The following is a 22,630-nucleotide window of genomic DNA, read 5'->3' on the forward strand; positions in this document are numbered from 1 at the left end:
CTGAAGTCATTGGCATTTCTTTTCCTAAGGCTTCCAAGAGAGTAAAAATCAGGGATTTCCTTGGTGAACTTTGAGGAGACATTAAATAATTTGGCACTGCAGGGCAGGCCTGTGCAGATATATTTATATACCTGCCTGTGCAGGTGTATTTAACATGTAATCAAACAGCATGAATTACATGAGGATGTGCTTCCTTACCCGGGGAAAACTTTGGCTGGCTGGTAAGGAACATGTCCTCCTCCTGATCACGGTCGCCACCTTGAGCTGTTCCATCTCCAGCTGTGCTATGTAGAGCAGAAACGGGGGAAGGGGAAAAGCCTTTTTTAAGCCAGCCCCTGTGCAAATCTGTCTCAAGGGCTGATGTTAAATGGATGTGTATGTGCTGTAATGTTCCCTGCAATTTTGCCTGGACTGTGTTCAAAACAGTGAAGGGAGACTTCTGGATTGTTGTGCAAGTTGGGCATCTCCCAGGCTTTATAGTATGGTCTGTGAAAAAGGCAGTGCGGGTAAATATGATTACTTGGTGGACAATTGTTAACCTTTCAGAACTTCTGAATGATTAAGTGATGAGCTAATTATCTGTATTGTCTTTTTACAAATGTATCTCTATTGATGCTAATGCTGTTTGTGTATCAGCTATTAAAGTCTTTTCCTTGGTGCTTTTGTGTAAATTACAGACTTTCTCCAGTCTGATTTTGAGAAACATGGAGTGTCCATGAAGTTGTGAGCAAGGACATGCTCTCTTCTAATGTGGCTTTCATGTTTTCCTCTGTTTTGCAGGTTCTTTTCGAAATGATGGTTTAAAAGCTGCTGATGTCCTTCCTATACTGAAGGAGAAAGTGGCCTTTGTGTCAGGTGAGCACATCTCTTCTCTCTTCCTCTAGCCCATCATGACCCCTACCTGCTGCATCTCAGTCCTTATGGCACTGCAGAGTCACAATGGACCAGTTTCATATTTGGACTTGGTAGTACTTAACTTAGCTCTTCTGCTAAGAAAAGGGCTGTATGTGGAACAGGGCTGTTCAGTAATACTCAAGAGTGTAGGAAACTGGCCTATGTTGATTTTCTTCATATTCTGAGAAACAGGTAAATGGGCAGCACAGGTGGGATGAAATGCAGCTTCTCAGCTCCAGCCTAGACCGGTGCTGTCTCAGCATTCAGGATGGTTCAGGGATCCTGATTCGGGTTCAAGGTCAATGAAGAGCATTAATTCCTGTTTGTAAGAAACACTCAGCCCTGTAAATCACTGGTGTTTCATTTGCAGTCCCAATCAACTTGCAGTTGAAAGTACCATTTATGCTGCGTTTACATAATTATTATGATGCTCAAAGCTCTCCTGCCACCCAGCACAAAGATTTACAGCCTTCATTCAGGAGACAAATCTCGAGGACCTGGGGGTGGATGAGGACTAGACAATATGAAAAAGGCTTTGAGAATGGCTTGGTTTATATTGTTTCTGGCATGAATTATTACTTGTCAGGGAGAGGGGAAAGAGAAAGTCATAAGCGATCATAATCTTGCATGAAGTCACTCAAATAGGCAGCATAAAGTTGGGGTATTTCCAGTGCCAGTGTTTCTGATGATTGCAAACCTTTCAGGCTGCTTTTGGTGATCTTCCCTATTGCAATGATAAAACCTGCATCAAAAATAGCCATCCCCCTTGTTTGCAGTCCTTGCTTTTTGTTTCCTTCGTCTCTGCAGTAATGCTGACTGCAGAGGGGAGAGGAGTAGCAGCGAGGCTGTTAGGTACCCGGACTCCTCCTCCCTGGCTCTCCCCCGTGTGCTGGAGTGGGGCCCGTGAGGATGAGGCTCGTCACCCTGCTGAGCTGTGGAGATGCCTGGCCAGGCAGGGAAAGCTTTTGTCTTGACTAATGGCTGGCATGAGACATCTTCCCATGTAGCAACAGTTAAATGGTCCAGGGATCATGAGTCCAGCGTGGATTTGGGCAGATGATTTGCGACTCTAGAAACCCTAAACTTTCTGACCAACAACATGAAAATCCAGGACTCTGAGACACCAGAAGCCTCGTGTGAAAACCTGAGTATCCCAACAGTACTGGCATACAGGACTACTTTACCTTGCACTGGTGTATCATTATGGATGTCCTGAAATATTTTACGTGGTTGTTGTCTTTCACTGCTCCAAAGAGGGGAACATAGTCATAAAAACACAGCATACCTACAGACTTGTTTGCAACACAAAGCTGAACTGGGCACTCTGGGGAAGTGAAAGGGAGGAATTTATGCAGGCACTGTACTGCAATTTAGTTCTTGGCTCCTGTTGTTGCTTCGCATGGAAATGACTGCAGGATCATTTAGTAATTCATGGAATATTTAATAATGACAACCTGTCTGGATCGTTTATGTAGCCTCTTACACTGACGGTGCCTGTGTTGAGCTCTGAGCCAGAGGGTCTTGCACCAAATCATCAGCTCATTAGAGGCTGTCCTGGGCCAAGCTTGCCTTGTGGGGGGGCGTTAAACAAGCAGCGCCAACACGATCCCCTGGGGTTTCACACCGTGATCCACTGCAGGCAGAGGACAGCTCACTCCTTGTAGACTCGACTTGTATCTGCTCAGAATGTGCCAGCTCCTGACAGAGCTAGCTAGATAGCGGTCCTAGGATTTGCGCCTCCTCTCCATGGTCTCCAAACGCAGTGACTACAGGCAACAATTGTCAGGGGCCTTTGCAGATAGAATACTCTGAACTACTAGTATCTTCCTGTAATAGCCCCAGCATCACTCTCCAGCCCAGAGTTTTAGGTACTGCCCTGACTTCCCCTGAGTTGTCGTAATAAAGCAAATTAAGAAAAGGATTTGGGCACTTCAACTGATGGCTGGGTTCTTTTTAATTAAAATGGAATAACTTTCTAGAGTATGTTTTGAGCACAGACGAGAAAATGTTTGCCAAAATAGAAAAATCAAATAGCTGGACTTTGCAAGATAAAAATAAATTGTTCTGTAGTTAGTGCAGAGTCTGGGAGCACATCACATTTGTAATCAGGCTTCCTCAAGGAAAAGGAGAGTTTTATTGAGTCTTCTTCAGAGTTTTATACTACAGTTAATTTTAACGATAACAGTACAGTAAAGTTGTCAAGGGGGTTCTCCTTACATCAGCAGAATTTATAAGCACACACGAAAAAATCTCAACTGAACATCTCACATAGTTTATTTCTTTTCTCATCTGCTGTGGTTTACCAGCTTGATTTTTAGTCCATAATCTGACAGGAAAGCTGCAGAGAACAAACAATCTCCTTCAGGCAGGGACTATACCATGCTTTGTATTTCAGTGTTGGGGATGCGCCACACCTGGACCATGCAGAGCAGCAATGCAGGACAGGCAGGGAAGTGATGTTGGCTGCTGCCTGCTCCACAGCAGGCACAACAGGACCTGCCCGCACAGCCATGTAATCTCAGAGGAGCACTCAAGCTTTCAGAAGTGCACTTAATTTCTGAGTTGAAATACAGCTCTAACTAGCTGGGCATGGATTCATCCCGCCTAAATGCTGTCTGGGGCTCTGTGCCTGGCTCTTCCCCACGGTGGCTCAGCCAGCAGCGAGCAGCAGGCGCAGGACTCTGCATCCACATCCCTATGCCGCGGGAGAGTTGAGGGGCAAATAATGTTGGGATTATTTCCTGGAACTGGTTCTTGATTTCTTCCAGTGATCTCATGTATGAGCTAGACAAGCAAAGTTCATGTGTATGTCTGTCTAAACAGCACCTGAAAATCCTATTCCAGCACTCATAAGCAGAGGGGTGGCCTGAGCAGTCGGGGGCGCGGTGCATCCCGGCCATTGCTGTCTGATTGCTTCCACCACTGACCTCGTGGAGGCAGATGTAGCTGGGAGTTGGCAGGGAGGAGGCTTTGGCCACCTGCTTGTTGCCTAAACCCTAATAAAATCTTGGCTTTGCCTCGGTTGTTCACTGTGTTGCTTCCAGCAATGGAATGGCTTTGGGAATGATTAGAGAGCAAGCTACAGGTCAGAGACTAGTTTTTGTATTCTGAGAAGGAGATGAGCACAGAGGAGAGGAAATAAAACAGCTTGTAGATTATTTTAGGTGTTTTTTTTCAGTGAGAGGTGGTGAAATATTTTGGAAGCTGGGCTTATAGTCTTTGCTAGGAAACACAGATGCTGTTTTAGAAGAGTGGGTTAACTTGGGATGTTGTTCAGCTGCTTGATTATATTTATAGGAGATTTTCTATTGATCAGTGCAATATGGGAGGAAGCGTATGAGGCTCTCAGGAGAGGGAGGGGAGTGAGTTACCATGTTCCCTTCCCATGCATGGAGCTTTTCATACACTTAGGCTATGAAAAGCCTGTTAGTTGACTAATGCTGTGGGTCTCACTGAAAGCATTTGCCCTTTCCCTGCATCCCACCCAGAAGAGTTTCTCAAGATCCTTCCCAGCGCTTCCCCTTCCCTGGGAGGGCTTAGAAGAGCGGCAGTGTGTGGGCTGCTGCCTGTCACCCAGGTACGGTCTGCTTATCTGCAGAGGCAGGAGTACAAAGGAGGAGGCTGGCCAGGTTTCTGAGAGGGTGGCTGAGCACAGAGGAATCAACAGCAGAAGGGTGTGTAGTGAGACGGTGAGCTGCTGCAGCTGTGACAAGCAGAGCTCCCAACGCATGTTCAGCAAAGTAGCAGGTTTTTCTGTGAACTTTGGGTACCAAAAGGCATGGGGCTGGGAAAAGTGGATGTGGTAACAAACAGTTTGGCCATCTCCATCTTTCAGAAACTCACTCTCCCCAACATTACATGTCTCGGGAACAGCCTCGTGAGCAGGGTCACAGTGATGTCTGAGCCTGGCTGAGAGCCTGAAGGAAAAACAGAGAGAGATTTCCCAAAAGGTCTTTCCGAGGAAGAATTTCAGTGTAAATAGATGAGATGAAAGGACAACTTTGGAGTTAGGTTTCACTAAATTTAGGCCAACAGGATGAATCAAAGAGGAAGGCTCAAAGGAGGAGACACTGACCTTCCCAAAAACTTGTCCAAAGACACCACAGGTCACTTACTGCCGGAGGTACATGGGAGCACATGTGGAGGGGCATGTTTTTTCTTTTTCTGTGATGGATGCACTTCACTATTCAGAGAAAGGGTTGAAATGAGACCCCAGGCCCTCTGGGCGCTGGAAGAGTTCAGATATAGGTTTCAGGGGGTCTCAAACGCTGATTTGTAGATACTGGAATTTGTATTGGGTTGGGAATAGAACTAACCAAAATATTTAATTTTCAAATGGTGTAAATATTTTGCATTTGCACAAAATGTTTTGATTTAAATTAAAAGTTTCCATTCTTCTCTTCCTCTGGAATGGAAAATTCAAATGAAACATCAACAATTCTTCTATATTTTATTACAGAAAAATGTATTCCATTTTATACCATTCCCTGATGTAGTTTGAAATCAACAGAAATTCCAAAAAGAGGAAATATGCTATTAGAAAAACATAGCATTGCTTGACTATTGAATTTTCCTAGTGGGTTTGGGCCATCACACTTTCATCTAGAATTTGCTGCTGCATCGATTGAGATTTTTCTTTGAAGAAGAAAACAAGGAAGTTTAGACTGTAGAGTTTCCAGGTCTTTTGATGAGGTCTGAGCCTGATGGTATTTTGGGGTTTGTTTTGTTTGTTTGGGGTTTGTTTGCTTGTTTTCTTTTTGTTTTTCAAGAGTGTTAGGACATTTTTGAGGATAGAGATGTGCTTTTACCTATAGGGGCTGTTTAGATATCCTCATCAGGACTCTAAGGCTAATGCAGAAATCAAAATGTTTCCTGGGATTTCCAATTTAATTTACAGATTGCAAATGCAGTGTTCAGGATCAGTTGTGTATTTCTTTCCATACATTTTAACTGTAGCCATGGACTAAATTAAACAATTTCTGTGGAGAATGTCTAGTCACTGCCAGCACTTACTGTCCTGGCGCTCGGACACCAGCAGCTTGCCAAGATCCACCAATAACATCTCCTTAGAGCAGGAGATTTCTCCTTTATGTACTTCCTTAATTAACATGTGTGAGAGTAGTGATGCAACCTGTGCTGCCTTGTGGAGAGGCAGAAAGGTTCAAGTGCCTTACAAAACTGGGCAAAAAAAATCAACCCAATCAAAACTTCTATCTGAAGATTCACAAGAACTTGTGGGTGTCATCCAAACATGCCGGACTGACCACCCCCTGGTCAGTGGGTCCCTGCATCCTGTCACATAGGTATAGCTTCTCAGTTAATTATAGGGACTTCCAAAATAACAATAAGAGGAAGGAACTGAGCCTGTGAAGCAAGAGGTGTATATACATCCCATCCTGATGCAGCTCACAGGATTTTCTCATCCTCAAAGACACAGTGAGCTCCATATATATCTCAGCAAAGGTCTCATCTTCATTTACACAGGCAATTGAGAGTTGTCCTTACATAGAAATCAAGGCTGGGACCTTATAAATCAATATAAAGACCCAGGGGGTTGACTGTAGCACCTGAGATAATTAATATGATGACAACTAGACATTTTGGTCATTTTGCAGTAAGCTGTGCTCTTCTGTCCCACTAATGAGACTTGTCACCTCTGAAAACTTCCTTATTTCTGTGAAAGCGCTTTGGTTTGTGGGCTTATGTTTGTTTGTTTTTTCTAAAGAATCAATTTTAACTGACAAGAAACACTGAAATTTACAACTGCACATCCTCTCTGTATTAGCAATATTTAATTTATTTAATACTTTTCTTTGTGGGAAAATATAGGCTATTTGAAATAGAAATACTGTGCTGGAATGTGCGATTTCAGAAACATTTTCTTCTGCTAGTGTTTTCCAGGTCTAGGCTGAATTTATTCTTAAAACCAGAAGGGTAAAAGACTTCCTAGTAGCAATTATGTAAGTCCATTTGCTTGAAGTCTCTCCTGAACTTTCATTAATTTGCAGGATCCTTTACTTTGTTGTAGCTGTTGAGGATTTACCTGCTGGGGATGTGGCAAACCTGATCAGCCAGTTATAGTAAATCAGTTTATCACATATTTCACTTTCCTGATGAACATCAGAAACTTTGCCATTGCTGTTTCTCTGTGCTTATCTCAAATGAGGAAGGCAAACAGTCTGTGACCAGGGTGAATATGGCCTCTCTTTGTTTCTCCTTAGTCTGTGCAACTTCTAATGTTATGCCCAGTGGTGTGAGTTTGGAGTGCCTGTCAGTACCACCAGCAGCAGCATGACTGGCATCCTCACATGCTATTTTGCTCCCTTCCCTTCTCCAAGGGCAAGAAAGTGTGCAGTGGGGTGTTTTGTTTTAGAAGATTTGGGGTTTATTTTGTTCAGTTTTTCTGTTGTTTTTAAAATATACAGCTATTCCCATACATCTGTGATAGAAGAGGCAAGATCAAAAAAACCTAATTTGGAGTTGGGGCAAAAGGCAGTGGAGTTTGCACAGGTGTGAGTAAGGGTCAGTGTTGACGAGGAGGGTACTGGTGCTCCCTTGTTACTTTACAGCAAATCAGCTTCTTCCAGCGGAAGAAACTGACTCCTCTGGACTCTCTCTGGAAGTTTTGCCTTCCACACAAAGAAGCTTTCCCTTTGTTTTAATGAGTTTCATTTGTCCTTAATTTTGCTTTGCTACAGCAATAACTTTCTCCATGGAAAATGAGAGTTTTCCCAGTGGCCTGTTGGCAAGTAAACATTTAAAATTAAAGAAGTACCCCAAAATACTTGCATAAGTCAGCAAAGGTGTATTACAGCCACAACAGGTGGTCTCTTCAAATCCATGCAGTGGCTCTGGGTGATTGCAGAACAAATCTACCTGGTGGGAAATGGGATCCTCCCGTGGCTGTGCTGAGCATCCCATCTACAGCCTCTGATCTGCTCTGCCAAGGGATCTTGTAGTGGGAACATAAGGCCTTGTTTTTGGAGTCATTAACCCTGAATGTAATGTTGTAAATGTTGGCCATTAGGATTTGATTCAGGCAGTTGACTCTGGGATATGGGATGCTGCAGAGAGCAACACACTGGAGGATCAGGTCCTGGTGACTGCTTTGGAGCTGTGGTAATTTGCAGGTGAGCTTGTTATGGGACCTTAAATTTCCATCACTGCTGCGCTAGAATCACCTGCTTTGCAACCAGTTTGGGTTTGGGGGTGGTCATACAGATAACCCTATCTATCACCCTTACAACAAAGGAGTCCCTCTTGAAGCTGGAGGAGCTTTAATACAGAGGTGTGTTCACAGGAGGTCTGGTAGCAAGCAGAGTCACAGAACTCAGCCGTGGCAGAGAAAGGAATATTATTTTAAGACTCTGAATACCAGTTCCTTGATACTTTGCCTTCCTAGGAAGTCTGTCAGTTAGATTTAGAAAACCAGAGCATATTGTTTGTCATTTTATTGAGGCGCCTGACTTCAGCTGAGCTCGTTCTTTCTTCTAATTCGCTTCATTATCATTCATTTTTTTACCATATTTTGGACTCAAATACCTTTTGAGGAGTATTTCAGCTCCTCTGGAAACTCACTTACAGTCTCAGCAGAGTCTGCAACATCAAGATTGATCAGGTTATGATCTGCAGGGGTCAGATGGAGCAGTGTGTTCATGTGAACTGCAGTAGCCGTCTGACTGGAGGCCAGAGACAGTGTACTGCTCCTGTCTCTCTTACTGATGGACCTTAGATGAGGTACTTAGGAGCCTTTACATGTGTGAACATTTGTCTCTGTCTGTGGTTAATCCTTGTGAATTCATGCTTATAAAGAGAGTGCAAAAGGAAGCAAGAGGGTTTGAATCCCTTAGATATAGATAAATGCAAGCAGGGAGTATCTATCATAGTGGAATTGATGATAGAACTGGAGAGATGCAGTTTGAAAACTGAGCTTGATAAAAATAATCTGTTGTATGCAAGAAGTCTGCATGAAAAGAAAATGATAATTTCCTGTCCTAAACAGGATTATACAAAGCTGGAACTTCAGCTTTTTGTGTATTATTAGGGTTGGGTGTGCCTCAGGACTTGAAATTGGGAAGGCCTGCACACAGAGTTCACTTTGACACTCTGGGTTGGTTAACATCTTGATTTACCTGTGGGCAGTTGGAACCACCATAGGCAGAAACATTTGGTCCCACAACTGAGAGGATTACGATGTCCTGGTATTTGCCAGGACAGGGATCTTATGGCTGGAGTCTCTTTCATCTTGGTTGCAGGCTTTACCGGAAAAGTGGTCATCAGAAAGTCACTGACCGTGCTGACTGTTTCCATGCAGGTTTTTTGAAGTTTCCTTAACTTTTTTTTTTTTTTTAATGTGCTATGCATCATGATTCCTTGTGCCATCACTGCAATGTCCCCTGTATGATTTGTGGAGGAAAAATGATCTAAATATACTTCTGGGAACAAATGTTGAATTTAGCAATGGCTTCTGTATAGACTAGAAGAAAGGGAGATGGGAAGAACTGTCAAGCAAGACACTGACAGGTAAGGCCATCAATGAAGGATTTTGTAGGAGGAATGCAAGACATATATGGCTAAATATTTGTTCTCAGTGTACTTTGTGCCCTGAAGAACATGTGTTTTTCTGACTTCTTTTTCCAGAGCACTAATAACTAGACCATCTGTTTGCCTCTCTAAATCAGAGCAAAGCCCATGAAAAGCCACCTTGAAAAACAATTAGAAATTATCAGCTGTTTGTTTTAGCATTTAATAACTGTAATTAGCAAACCTAATGACATGTTTGATTATTGCATCCCATGTCTGTGAGCTCAGTGGGAGGCAGGAGATGGGACATATTGATTAGAGCAATTGAGACTCTTCCATTTTTTATTTTTTTAAAAACAATATGCTGGGTATTCCTCTGAAGAGACTGGGCATGTAAAATTGGTGTTGAGATAGTGGCTGACTTGGGGCAAGATTAGCCTCCTTGGATGAATTACTGACAAGCAGAGACAGAGCTTCTGTAATGTTTTTCATTGCTAACTTTTAACCTAAGTGCTATGAAACTCTAACACAGTGGACTGAGTCAGAAAATCTTGTTTCTACCCCTGGTTCTTCTTGACTTCCTGTGTGATCAGGGCAGAATTTCTTCCCCTCTCTGTACCTCACTGTTCCCCTCGGTAAAAAAGGAGATAATAATAGTAATAAAGAAAAGGAACAGTATAGGCTCACTGTACAGCCAATGCCAAAAGATTTTCTTCTCTTCTTGTGGCTGTTGCTACCTGTCTGGAGGCTCCATTAAAGGAGATTAGGGTACTAATATAGACATGTTAGGTGTCTGAAGTTTGATGGTGGTAATATCCCATTTAGTCTGCCTAGAAAAGCTGAGACTTGTGGTTATGAAGTGCAATGGAAAAGCTACATATTATTAGTATTTAAGAGAGTAACCCACAGTTACTGAACTCTGCAAGTCTTATGGTGAATTAAACATACCGTGGTTTGTTCTGGAAGAAACCTGACATTTCTTCATACAGGCTCTTCATAAAATTGTAAATTATGCAGGCATTCATAAAAATTAGGGCTTTCTCATGAATGATTTGGAAACAAGTGAAGGCTTTTAGTATGTACAATGCACTTGTAATAGTAATTTCACCCTATTGCTCAAAGCATAGAGCAGTACTTTTATCACGAATGAGAACCATCTGTTTCTAAACCTCACATTTCTTGAGATTTGCCCCATGTCTCCTTGTTCTTCTGTGCCATAGGACTAAAAGGAATTGGTCCAGGCACTTATTTATCCTTCTGTCATCCAGAAATCTCCAACTGGGTCATCACGTAACCTTCCTCCTCCAATGAGAATTAACCCATTTTCTCTGGTCTGTCCTGGTAACTTCTGACTCTGTGTTAGAGACTTATTTATCCTGCTCCTCTGAGGACAGTTTAGATGAACTGTTGAGGGACAGCTTTTAGCCTGAAGCAAAGACAGGACAGGAATGTTCTGGACTCTGTTTCCTCTTTTATAGCTGAATTCCTTGCATTATTAAAAGGGTCAAGAATTTTTGGTAGGCTGAAAAAGATAAATCAGAAATTTAGAGGTGGGTTTTTTGGTGTTTGGTTTGTTTGCTTCCCCCAGAGCTTACTTTGATGGAACTGTAGGTGCAAAAGGGGTCCTTGGCTAGAAGCACAATTTGGGGTTTATGCAGCAGAGGTGAATGGGCAGCACCAGAGCAATCAGGGCTGCTGGGCTGTGGGAAGCTCATGGCTGTTCCTGAATGTTTCATATCCTGGGAGAGGATTACAGCTGTGGGCTTGGATCTCATCTCTTAGTGCTTTTCCACTTTGTAGAAATATTTAAATAACTGGGAATGGAGAAGGAGAGGGAGCATGACTGAGTAGCGGGTAGCATGTTCTTCTGGGATGTAATTCAAGTTCAGGTCTCTGCTTCAGTGAATATCTGGAAGCTTTTGAAAGCCTTGGTTACATCTTGATATGACGGGAAATTTTTCAAAACCTTGAAAAGCTTCCCGTGTTGAAAAAATATTTCCCTCCAGCTTTAGTTACTACATTAGTTTGCCATTCTATAGGCTGGCTTGCTTTTCTGTTGGACACATCATGCATGATATAATGGTTTTGGCATTGTTACGGTGTGTGAAATAATCTCAACGAAGGGAGAATGTGCTTAAAATGAGGAAATTTTTTTTTAATACATGTATATAGATCTGAAAATAGAAATTATCTTATTTCCTTGTAAATTGAATCCTTGTTACATTACACCCCCATCCTTATGCTATGTGGCAGAGACATGGATCAGCCAAGGTGACACTGAACTCCCATGGACCTTCCTCACCTTCATGGTGTGAAGCCAAGGGCAAACATCAGGCACAGATATTTGTGTGGAAACTAGGCAGGACAGTTTTTGTATTCCACATGTACCCCTGGCTGCATGAGGGCTCAAAATATAGATGGCATCTCTTGTTTGGATCTCCATTTGTAACCCTGGACAAATCAGACATGACCTGGCTCCAATGGAGAGTTGCACAATGTAGCCCTTCAGGTACATAGCAGCCATTGAAAACTGTGCGAATTTCAGTGCTGATGAACTATTACATGGTAACACTGGCATCTCTGTGAGGTGAAGTTTATGTAACAGACTGACTTGTACAATCTGCAGTGCTGTAGAAAACTCTTTAAACATAACTTAGCAATTTAAAAATAATATCTATTTTTTTTAAATGTATATATAGTAACAACATTTATATTTTTAGCTGCTTCTGTGTTGTTCTGGTCATTTAGAGAGAGACACTTGTGCTAGAAGGTGAGCTTGTACCTATCAACCAAATGGACAGTTTCATAATTAAATGGATGGAGGGGTGTTGTCAGATGGAATCTGGATCTACAAGTGACTTCTCTGTTCTATAAGCAGAGCCAGCTGGAAAACCTGTGCTTTGGGGGTACATGCGTGTATCTCATCAGTTTGGTTTCTGGTTTGTCCACCTACAGGAACTCCTGCCATATGAAGCATCTCCTTGATTCCTGATTTAAATTCTGCCCAGAGTAATTCTTTATGCTGTGGTGATCCAGAATACCATTTTTCCAAGCAAATATGTGCTCTTGTGCTGATCCTACTCTTACAGCAGAGCCTCTTAGGACTCTTCCTACTGAATTAGGGTGTTTAAGACACTACGGAATTCATGGCCCTGCAGAGCCTGGGTGTCCTGTGCTCTGCACAAGAGAACGCAGCATGGATCAGTGCTGGAGGTGTGCATGTTCTTACGTAGCTGCTTCTTGTTGGCCAGGTAAATTAGTTCAGAGAAGCATGTGATTTTTCTTTTCTCAGAAGTGAGAGTTCTGTTAAAGGGATTATACTTACCGCTGAAAAGTGCAAAGTCATCTGCATTTTTACAGCTTATTTACAAGGTCCTTGCAGTTTTGTGCTAGCTTTTTGAACTGTAGTTTTATTATGACTTTTATTCCTAGATAACAATGCAAATACGTGTCTTAAAACACACAGTTCCTGAAAAAGTCCTGTGATAATATATGAAAAAAGAACTAAACATTGAGTGAGGCACTAGATTTCACTTTCAAGCTTATTAAACTTTATTCACAGCAGAGGATAAAATAAGGTGCTGTAGAGTAGATTGTATTCACCCCTGTATCTGTGATTGTATAATTCAGGATAGAGTCATTCCTTTATGGCTAAGCCTTTTGACAATTGCTGTAAAAGATGAAGTGCCAGACACTGGCAGTTTAAAAGCAGTGAATTTTAAGACAGGAAAGCTACAGGAAAAAACCAAACCAAAAATCATTCCAATTGCCAACAACACTCTCTAAATAGAAAGCATAGGAGTCATGAACTTCTAATCAGAATCTCAATTTGTAACAAATTACCAGATAGATTAGAACATTTTACTGCATAAACATTACTGGGATACATCACTGCTATCGGGTGGAACGTTGTAAATTGTCTGGCAATGAACGCTGTAACAGGCTGTGGAACAGTGAGAAATACTTTCACTTTCTTGGTGCTGACCAGTTTAAAACTATCCCCACAAGTAGGATTTCATTAGCATTGCCTGTTTGGATTGACAGTTGTATCAGATTTGATGGGATTAGGTGAAAGTTAGAAGAAATGCTGGTAGCAATTTTCCTCTTGTGGTTTGTTTTTTTTTTGTTGTGGGTTTTTTTTTTTTTATTTCCTCCCTTTGGAGCTCCAGCAAATACTAGCATGTCTTCCTCAATTAAGCAAGCCTGAAAGCTGCAAAGAGTGTATGGGCTCTTGAATGTGCCATAATTTATGTTTATCAATTCAGTGCACATAGTTTTTTTGACATGTGCTTCCTGCCTGATTTTCTAACAATCCTTTATTTTCCGCAGGTGGCCGTGATAAACGAGGTGGTCCTGTCTTGACCTTCCCAGCCCGCAGCAATCACGACAGAATAAGGCAGGAAGACCTTCGGAAACTTGTGACTTATTTGGCCAGCGTGCCAAGGTAAAGCTAGAAAGAAAACACTTCAAAGCTTAGGGTGGATGGGTGGGTGGGGAACTTGTTCTTGGCAGTTGCTGATTTCCAAGTATTAACATTTAGTACCTTCAGTTCTTGGGATAGAGAAACAAAAGTGTTCCCTTCCTCCTCCTGTGTATATTCTGATGCTTTTTATCACACATGCGGCAATGCAGGAGCCCCAGAGTGGAGGCAGTGCAAGCAAACCCAGGCTTCAGGCTTGCGACAGCAACGAGGAGCAGCTCTCCTTCCCTGTGTTTCTGTGTGGTTCTTCTAGAGGAGCGGAAAGGGAGGAGAGTGCTTCTACGTCTGCAGTTAAATATAGTAAGCTGGAGAGAGCCTGCTGTCTGCTGTTGCTTTTTAATACCTTGTGGGAGGTTCAGGAGAGCTGGAGTAGCGGACTGTAGTTGCTGGGGCAGAGAGCCTGTGCCATGGTGAGGAGGCAGATCTTCCTGCTCCAGCACTTTCCAGAGCTTTCTCCAGGCTTGGGGAGAAAAGTGGGTGGACTGAGGGGAAAGCTTTCAAAGAAAGGCATTTCAAATGGTTCTGCATGTGAACCAGCACCTTTCCCTGCCTTAGTTCCCATGTTCCTCCTCCAGCATGCAGGTCCCCATCCCTCTCCCAGGGATGTTGGAGGAAAGTTATGTTGCCAATGCATGTTCATTTTTGCAAGCTTTGGGAGACAGTTTATAGGGCTCAGTGCCCAGGTAGGTATTTCTGAGCCAGTGTTTAATGCCTCTGAGAGTATGAGACTATGTATGCCCCCATCCAGCTTCCTTTCCCTCTTTTCCAGCTTGCCAAATATCCTTACCCAATAACTACTGCACCAGTTATTGAGGTGAAAGTTACACCAGGGGAAGTGAGGGGCTGAGAAGGGATGTTCAGGGTTGCAATAACACACCCTGTGCCACCCAGGAGCTCCTTCTTTTTTAAACCCAGGATATGATCTGTTAAACAGTGCACACATTTTTGTGAAGTGTGTGAAGTTAACACTTGAAGGGCAGAGGGGTTGGCTGCATCTGGAAGTACTGGAAATGCACTCAGATCCTTAAACATGCAATGTGCAGAGAACAAAGTTTGGTATGGAAGAGCGTTGAGGGCTGTTTGGAGGCTCACTGCTTAGCTGCAGAGAGTGCGGGGCAAAGACTACGATGTGTGCCAGATCTGCCAGTGCTCATTTCCTGGACTTCACAAGTCCTCTGGTGATGCATTTTTTGTTGCATTGGACTTTTGCTCATCAAGGTTTTACTAATAAGCTGAATTGGTATGCTTTTCTCCCCACACCCTCCCCTTTTTTACCTCTAGCCAGCTCTATTTTCAACCACATTGTGAGAGAGATTATGGGCATGCTGTGAGGCTGGGAGAGCAGTAGGTCACTCCCTGGGAGTGCGTGTCCCAGGGCTTGGCAATCCCCTTCCAGCTGCTGCAGTAATAAAACTGTTCCCTTACATCTTATCATTTTCTGCATGGTCACAATTATGAAGATATGACATTGCTTGGGGTTGCAAGCAATTGCACAGCAAAAATTACCTTCTAACATGTCAATCTTTCCTATTAATTGCTCTTCCCTCATGGAGGCGGCAGTAATACATCCCTTCTGTTCGCCACTCTCACAAAACTAAATTGATTAGCTCAATCTCTGCTGCTGCTTTTGGTCGCCTCGCTATGAATCAATCCATCAGTGATCTCTCAGTGCTGGGGGACAGAGGTGCATGCTGAAGGAGCTAATACAAGATCCAGCTACTTGTCTCTCTCGAAACAGTAAAAAAAGCATTCCCCCTCCTGGTCCCCACTGCAAAGCCTTGTTCTGCTGTGATGTTTGAAGCCTTTGAAGGACATCTCTCTAGTTATACCGGAGAACATTCTTTCCTCTGCAGTACAACCTCCTATCATGAAAATGTACCCAGCACTGAGGGACTGGCTACTCATGAATTACTTCCACCAGCTTCCCAAGGATCATTGCAGATTGATTCTGTGGAGACATTAACCAGAGTACTGTCTTCAGTTTGGCATATTGCACATTGAGAGGCATGAAGCAGAAAGCAGCAAGAGTGATCAGAGGTCTAGAAAAAGTGGCCTGTCAAGGAAGGATTAGAAGTGTAGAGGTTGCTCTGCATAGAGAACAGAAGAGTGAGAAGGGTCTTCAAAAGCATGTTGTGATGCTGCAAAAGGGATAGGACAAGAAACAAAAGTGTAACACCAAAGCAAGGAAAGCTTAGGCTGGACGTGAGTAAAAGATTTCTAATGGATTCCTATTAGCGCTAGAATGAGTAATTTGATTTCTTTTTAAATTCCTCCATAATTCTACAGGCAAACCTCTGGCATGGGTGTAAATGATGGGGAGAGGGGCTGATGAATCAGAAGGTGATTACTTTAGGTTCCTCCTAGTCCTGTTTTGTCTGGTACCACAGTTGTGATCTCACTACTGTAGGAGGGAAACGTGACCACAAACTTTGTGGGTTTAGCACGCGGGATTGTGTAACCTGCACAGTGTAAGAAAACACTGAAAACTCATTTTTCTTAAATGTTTTGTTCACTTTAACAAGGGCAACCAGCAGAGCTTTCAAACTTATTTACTCTCTGGAAACAAATATATGGAAGGAACAGTTTGACTTCATATCACTGGCTCCCAGTTCATATTTATTCCAAGATGAATGCTGTAATGAATAACTGCATCAGCCATCCACCAAGATAAACACTTTCATTAGCAGAGACTCTGAACAGGATGTCAGGAGAAACTGCTCTGATGTTCAGAGTGCTGAAAGGGAGAGAGTTTTCTGTGCTAGTTGAAAAACTAGAAATTCTTCTTTAGGAAAAAAGGAGACTGTAATTTATCATATTGACACCAGTATAATGATTCTTTATTCCCAGTGCAGTGGTTTCTGAGTGAGACAGATTGCTGTCCACATTGATACTATCTGTCTCTTAACCCCTGTTTTATATCTTAATGGAGGGGGCAGAGGTGATGCCTTGCTGGAAGTTTTGGGCAGGTATGAGATTGGTGATGAAATATGATGATGGATTAGAGTAAGTGAAACTGGGGACTTGCTAGCAGTTTTCAAAGTTTTTGATTCAGCTTTCCCCAATTCCTTCTTCAAAACCAGAATAATAATGTGGGTTTACTGAAAGCAGCAATGTGTGTTTGAGTTAGAGCAGAATAGTGGGTGCTTTCATGCAGCTGGGAGTGGCGGTCAGGCAGTTGCCTGCAGTCAGTGGGGTTTCCTGCGTGGCTGAGGATCACTGCTTGGGGGTTAAGACTTCAGATCTAGGAATACAGTTCATTTATATCCCAAAACGGTAGCCTTGCAGTCCACAGTGCCTGGGGTGACTTAGGGGTCCTGGACGATTCAAAAGCCTGATCCTGCAGTCTTGGGTACTAGGAGGAGGTGGCAAGTGGGTACCTCACACTGTAGACAAATGTGGTCCTGGTTCGGTGCTGTACACTGGTTCTTTCAAGCATATCACAAGGTCCTTTTCTCTGAACAGTTCCACTATAATTAGTTACTAAGAAACGAAGGCACTATTCATTAGAAGTAAAGATAATTGCCACAGATACCAGGTTTCTACCACTCTGCCATTTTCTGCTTGTTTTACATGTGCACTAATTCTTTCTGGATAGGCAAAGCTGTATTTCTTGCAAATCAGGATAGCTCCTATTTAAATGCAAATTTAAACGGGATGCAGTGTTTAGAAATTTGGAGGGCGTGACTGAATCTAGGATATCATGTTGTTTATGATCGAGGGAGCTGAGGGGGAATTTTCTGGCCTCACTGAGGATTTTATTTTTTAACACCAGTGCAGTGCCATCTATTCTGGTAGACTGAGTTTTGATTTATATGGGTATAAATGAAACTAGCACCAGGCCAATCTCCTCTGCAAGCCCTTTGGAATTAAGAATTAAGTTATGCGTAGGCCATAGGAGGATAAAAAGGAGACAGAATATTATTAGCCTGAGTTATCTCCTCGCATGGAGAAGCAATAGGATGAAGGAAATGCTCTCTGTCAGCTATAGTGAATCTTCCGGCTGAACACATCAATCTGTTTTGGAGCCAAGATAAGCAGTCTTCTGTGCTCACTGCAGAGGGGGAAACCCGAGATGCCTTGGAGGCCTGTATTTTTAAAGACATCTACTTTTTATTTGTCCTCTGTTCAAAAACCTGCTCAAATATTTCCCTCTTCTGGGGGACATCCAGGGCTCACAGGAGCAGCAAAATGTTTGCAGAGGACAGCCCTGTGTGTTTGAACAGCTCCTCACAGCTGGCCGAGTTCAATGAAAGGTGCTAGGATCAGTAAAAGAACTTAAGTGCCTGTAATAATTAGTTCAGTGATTGGGGCTTTATAAAATTAGAAGAACAATACAGGCAATGGCAAAATGTAGCAATACTCTTCCACTATTGGATTTATTTTAAGCTCTTCTCTGATGACCTGTGGTACTGTGTATATTAGCTCCTCTAGCTGGGAGTAGTGTGAAACTCATTCTGTTGATTGATAGAAATTAAACCCTAGAGCTCTACTTTCTGTTACATGATCCTAGCACAAAAGAAGCTTTTGAGGATAATTTTTTTTCTGGAGGCTATTGTAGATCTACAAAAATAACCATGTATTTTAAAAATAACACTAGGGACTTCATACTAATTTTAGTAACTAAGTATCTGGTGCCATCTATAAGATAATTATTCCACCATACACTTTTATCAAAATACCACAGTAAAAAATTAAGTGAAGCTAATGAGGCTGATGGAGGTTTAGTATTTTCTTCAGATATAATTTGATTTTTAAAAAAAAAATTATAAGTGTATTTTGGAGAAAGAAGGTCATTAGGAGGATATAACTGATGTGAATGCTGGTGAATTTAAGAGCCTTTTGCCACTGGCTAGCTAGTTCAGATGGAGTGTGCATTGTACATGGTATGTGATGTTATCACCATCTGTCAAGGGCTGGGGGACTTCTGTGGAAAGAGTTGGTGGTTTTACCTTGTCCCACTCAAAGGCTGCTGACCACATCACTGTTTTGCTTCCTGTGTCGCTTTGCTCACCACCTCAGAACCAAGTTACATGTTCACCTCTTGTTGGAGATCACCTCTTCCAAAGAAAATCTCTGATTTCCTTCCAGCTGTGCTAATGACCTTTTGAGACAGGCTTTTCCTAGATAAGTGGAGGGTGGTTATAAATGATGTCAAAATTCTTCAGTATCTACAGCTGCCAGCCCAGCAAGCTCTCCTCTTTACCAGAAGTTGCTAGAAAATGTGGACTTCCTAGAAGTGTAGAGGGAGCAACAAGAGCTGTCAGTGCATGGGGAGCAGGAGTTACGAGAAAAGACTGAAGGTGTCGGGGACGCTTGGGTTAAAGAGAGGGAAATTAAAAGTTATATGATTGCAATCCAATATAAAACACTGAGCTAAAGGAAACAGTTTGGTCTCAGTGTATATGGCAAACAGGACAAAAAGAAATGGATTAAAATCATAGATTGAAGAAATAAAGCAGGTTTCTGTAGCATCTCTGTCTTGGATACCCTGTTAGAAGGCATATCAGGAATGACACAGGTATTGTCGCTCCTGTCTTGCAGCAGAGGGATGAAAACAGCCTTTCCAGCTCTCATGATACTGTTTTATATAAATCTGTGGGAGGGGTGTAAATAGGTACAAGATTTTAATTTCCCATGTTTGTTTAATCTCTGGATTATTTTTTTTTTAATATTAGTTCAGACCTAAGGTAAGTGGGGGCTTTCCATATCACTTTCCAAATGACTTCTTGCTTTCATTGCCTGTTGCTGTTTTCCTGGGTAGTGTTAAGTACTGATCTTGCACAGCTCTGGACCTAAAGCAAATGCCCTCTCTTCCTCTGCCCTTCGTGGGAGCTGAGAGTGTTCTCAGACTGGTTCCAGCTTGGTTAGCTACTGAGCCCTGCTTTGACTTCCAGCTGGATAACAGCGCAAGTGTTTTCAGACTGGTTTTGTGATGAACAACACAAATAGCACGATACAGAGGTTTGTGGATAATGTACTGGGAATTGCACAGCCCGCATAGCCTTTTTCTTCTGAAGACTAATAACAGGCAGGGTAAGATGGGCTCTGCTAATCACTTCTGCCAGTGATTATCCGTATCTTCTATTTGTTTTAGTGGAGGTATCCCTCATCTCTCTCTATTGTGAAATAGAGGCAAATGAGAGCAACATAATGTTAATATTGAGACAAACTCATGGAGATTTGTTTGTCTTGTTTCAGAATACGTGTTCAGGACTCAAATAAATAAAATAAAGGTTGATGGTTATTTCAAGACCGAATTTCTTATTTGAAATACATTCCTTAAAGGACACAGAAAATACTTTGCAAATCCCTTTGTAAAGTTGTCTACCTTGTATCCAAAAATATTTGCACCATTTTGGAAGACATGAAAATCTGTTACTGTTTTTTCACACTAACTTCTTCAAAATTTCTATACTCCTAAAGTAGTAGCTTGCTCAATTTTATTATATATTAATTATATTCCAGTAAATAATTAAAATTACTGATTGCCACATGAAGAAAAACTAGGATTTCAACATGCCATTGTGTTTTTAAGCATTCTATTCAACACTCAACATCTGCTTGATTTTAGACTATAAATCTGCAATTGAAAACAGTTAATATGAAGGAATCCCTCATTTATTGTGTCTGAATTATTTCCAAGGCAATTGTTCTTTTTACAGGGTAGGGGGTCCAGTTTTCTCTTACTGCTAACCATGCAGACTCATACTGAGATTTCAAAGTCATATTGAGTTCTTTCTGGTTCATCTAGTGTCTCCAACATAAAGGTTGTCCAGCAGTTTACCCATCTGAACATTTAGGATTACAGAGGTAGCCCTACAGGCCCAGTTTAACCTACAAAGAAATTGCACAGGTCTGGAAGAGAAGTTCATTCTCCTGGCACTGTGCTGCTTTTCCAGCTCAGTGAGAGCTCAGTCATGACTTCTTCAGTGGAGTCAGTGGATAGGGCTCAATGAAGGGACACATCCAATGAAATAAAAGATCGCTGTTTTACTTTGAGCTCTTCTCAGGCATCAAAGTAAGTGTCTCTACCCAGAGCTGGTCCAGTGCCTTTTGGTTTTACTGGTCTGGCCTTTTGCTCCAGCCCTACCTCCCAGCTGTGGGTTGTTTCTCCTCACCACAGGCAGCACATTCAGGCTGCAAGTCCAGAGCAGCCAGGACGGCAGGAAGCAGAGGCCTTCTCCACAGCCCCCATCTTCCCAGGTCCTCTGCACAGAAAATAGCCAAGAGGCTGCTGCTGCTGAGCCATAGCTCCACAGCATCACTGCACCTGGCTTCTTTCCCACTGAGGGAGGAGGAATTGGAGGTCTCCTAAAACCCTCTGAGCAGAGGTAGAGATGCCTGTGGCAGCGCTTCCCATCAAAGGCACGGCCAAGGGGGGATGACCTGGAAACAACAACCTCCTGTAAGGATGGTGACCTCACGCAGTGGCATCAGCTCTGCTGCCTCAAGGTGTCCTGGGGGGTTGATGGCACAGGAGTCTGAACTTTGCCAAGGCACTGAGAAAACCACAGCTGTCTTCTTGGAGGAGCTTCCGATGCTGCTCAGCTCCCTGGCATGGGCTGGGGGCTGCTGGTTTTTGAGTGTCCCACACAGGCTGGCTGCCTGCTCTGTGCAGCTGCTCTCCATGTTGCTGTATTTCTGTTAGCAATGTTGTAGGTAGTGTGTGACTGCTTTTCCAGCGGGGTTTTGGCTGTGAAGGATTCTGCTTGGATTCCTCCAAACCTGGAGAAAACAGTAAAACAAACCCCCTCACTGGGGGGAATGGGATGCTGGGATTCAGAAGCTGCTGTGACCGAGTGATGCCGGTGGGGTCTGGGGCCTGATCCCATCCCCTGAGCTGTCTCACGTAGAGCTGTACTGCTGCACTCTGCTTTTTGAGCTCCATCCAAACCCCTCGATCTGGGGATTAGATCAGCATTGTTCCTCCTTGCTAAATGGCTTTTGCATGTTGATTGTACTGACATTTGCTGCCTGAAGAAGGAGCTGAAGTGAAGAAGAAAAGGCAGGAATTTTTAAACTAGAATATATCCAGCACCCATACACTGGTGAGGGAGCTGGTGGGCACCGCAGTCTGATATAAATTTTATGCAGAGCATCATTTTCTCCATCCTCTTCCTCAGTGGCTTTCTGTGCACACTTTGCCATGCTGCCCTCTCTGGCCTTTTCTGTGCTGGTGCTGATTTAAAGCTGTTGCATGCTCCTTGTGGACTATTTAACCCTTAGATTTGTGTCTCTGCGGTACTCTGAGAGGTCCAGCCAGCAGCGACCTGGAGACTTCTATGGAGAAGGCAGGTTTGCGTTAATGTGAGCAGTACTTCAGAAGAGTTAAAATTAGCAAACTGAGACCTTTTGTGGGAGCGGCGTGCTGGCAGCAGAGCTGGCACTGGCTGTGTACCGTTCCCTCCTGAAGCTGTCAGCAGCTGTCAGCAGAATATACAGTGGTTTAGCCAATCCTGACTTCTGGTGATCTCTTTCCTACGGTTTTTGCAGAGACTGTAACATGTTTTTTGTCTCATTCCAGCATGGGTGCTTGTGTTCCTCATCAGTAACTCCAGTATGTGCTATGTCCTTCTCGCTCTTAGAAATTATAATAATTTGGAAGCGTCTTATGCCACCCTCTTCATGGATGTCATTAGGAGCAGGAAAACAACTGCTGTGCTTTTCAGTCTGCTTTGTAATGGGAATATTTTCAAAGGTATCTTAATGTCAATGGAAAGCTCTTCTAAACTC

At 42.9% G+C, this 22,630-nt stretch overlaps 1 protein-coding gene across 16 annotated transcripts in view; it reads left to right on the plus strand.

Moving 5' to 3' along the window:
- The first annotated feature begins 786 nt into the window (after positions 1-786).
- The window catches only part of KALRN (kalirin RhoGEF kinase), a 360,200-nt gene continuing 338,356 nt past the window's right edge, over positions 787-22,630 (plus strand). For all 16 annotated transcript variants that reach the window (XR_003398843.1, XR_003398844.1, XM_026853030.1 and 13 more), the window contains exons 1-2: positions 787-855; positions 13,747-13,861. The gene's annotated coding sequence lies outside the window, so the exon portion shown is untranslated. The remainder of the gene's footprint in view (positions 856-13,746; positions 13,862-22,630) is intronic.

The sequence above is a fragment of the Athene cunicularia genome (assembly GCF_003259725.1).
Source record: "Athene cunicularia isolate RWA chromosome 7 unlocalized genomic scaffold, athCun1 chr7_part1, whole genome shotgun sequence".
In the NCBI taxonomy this organism is placed as follows: Eukaryota; Metazoa; Chordata; class Aves; order Strigiformes; family Strigidae; genus Athene; species Athene cunicularia.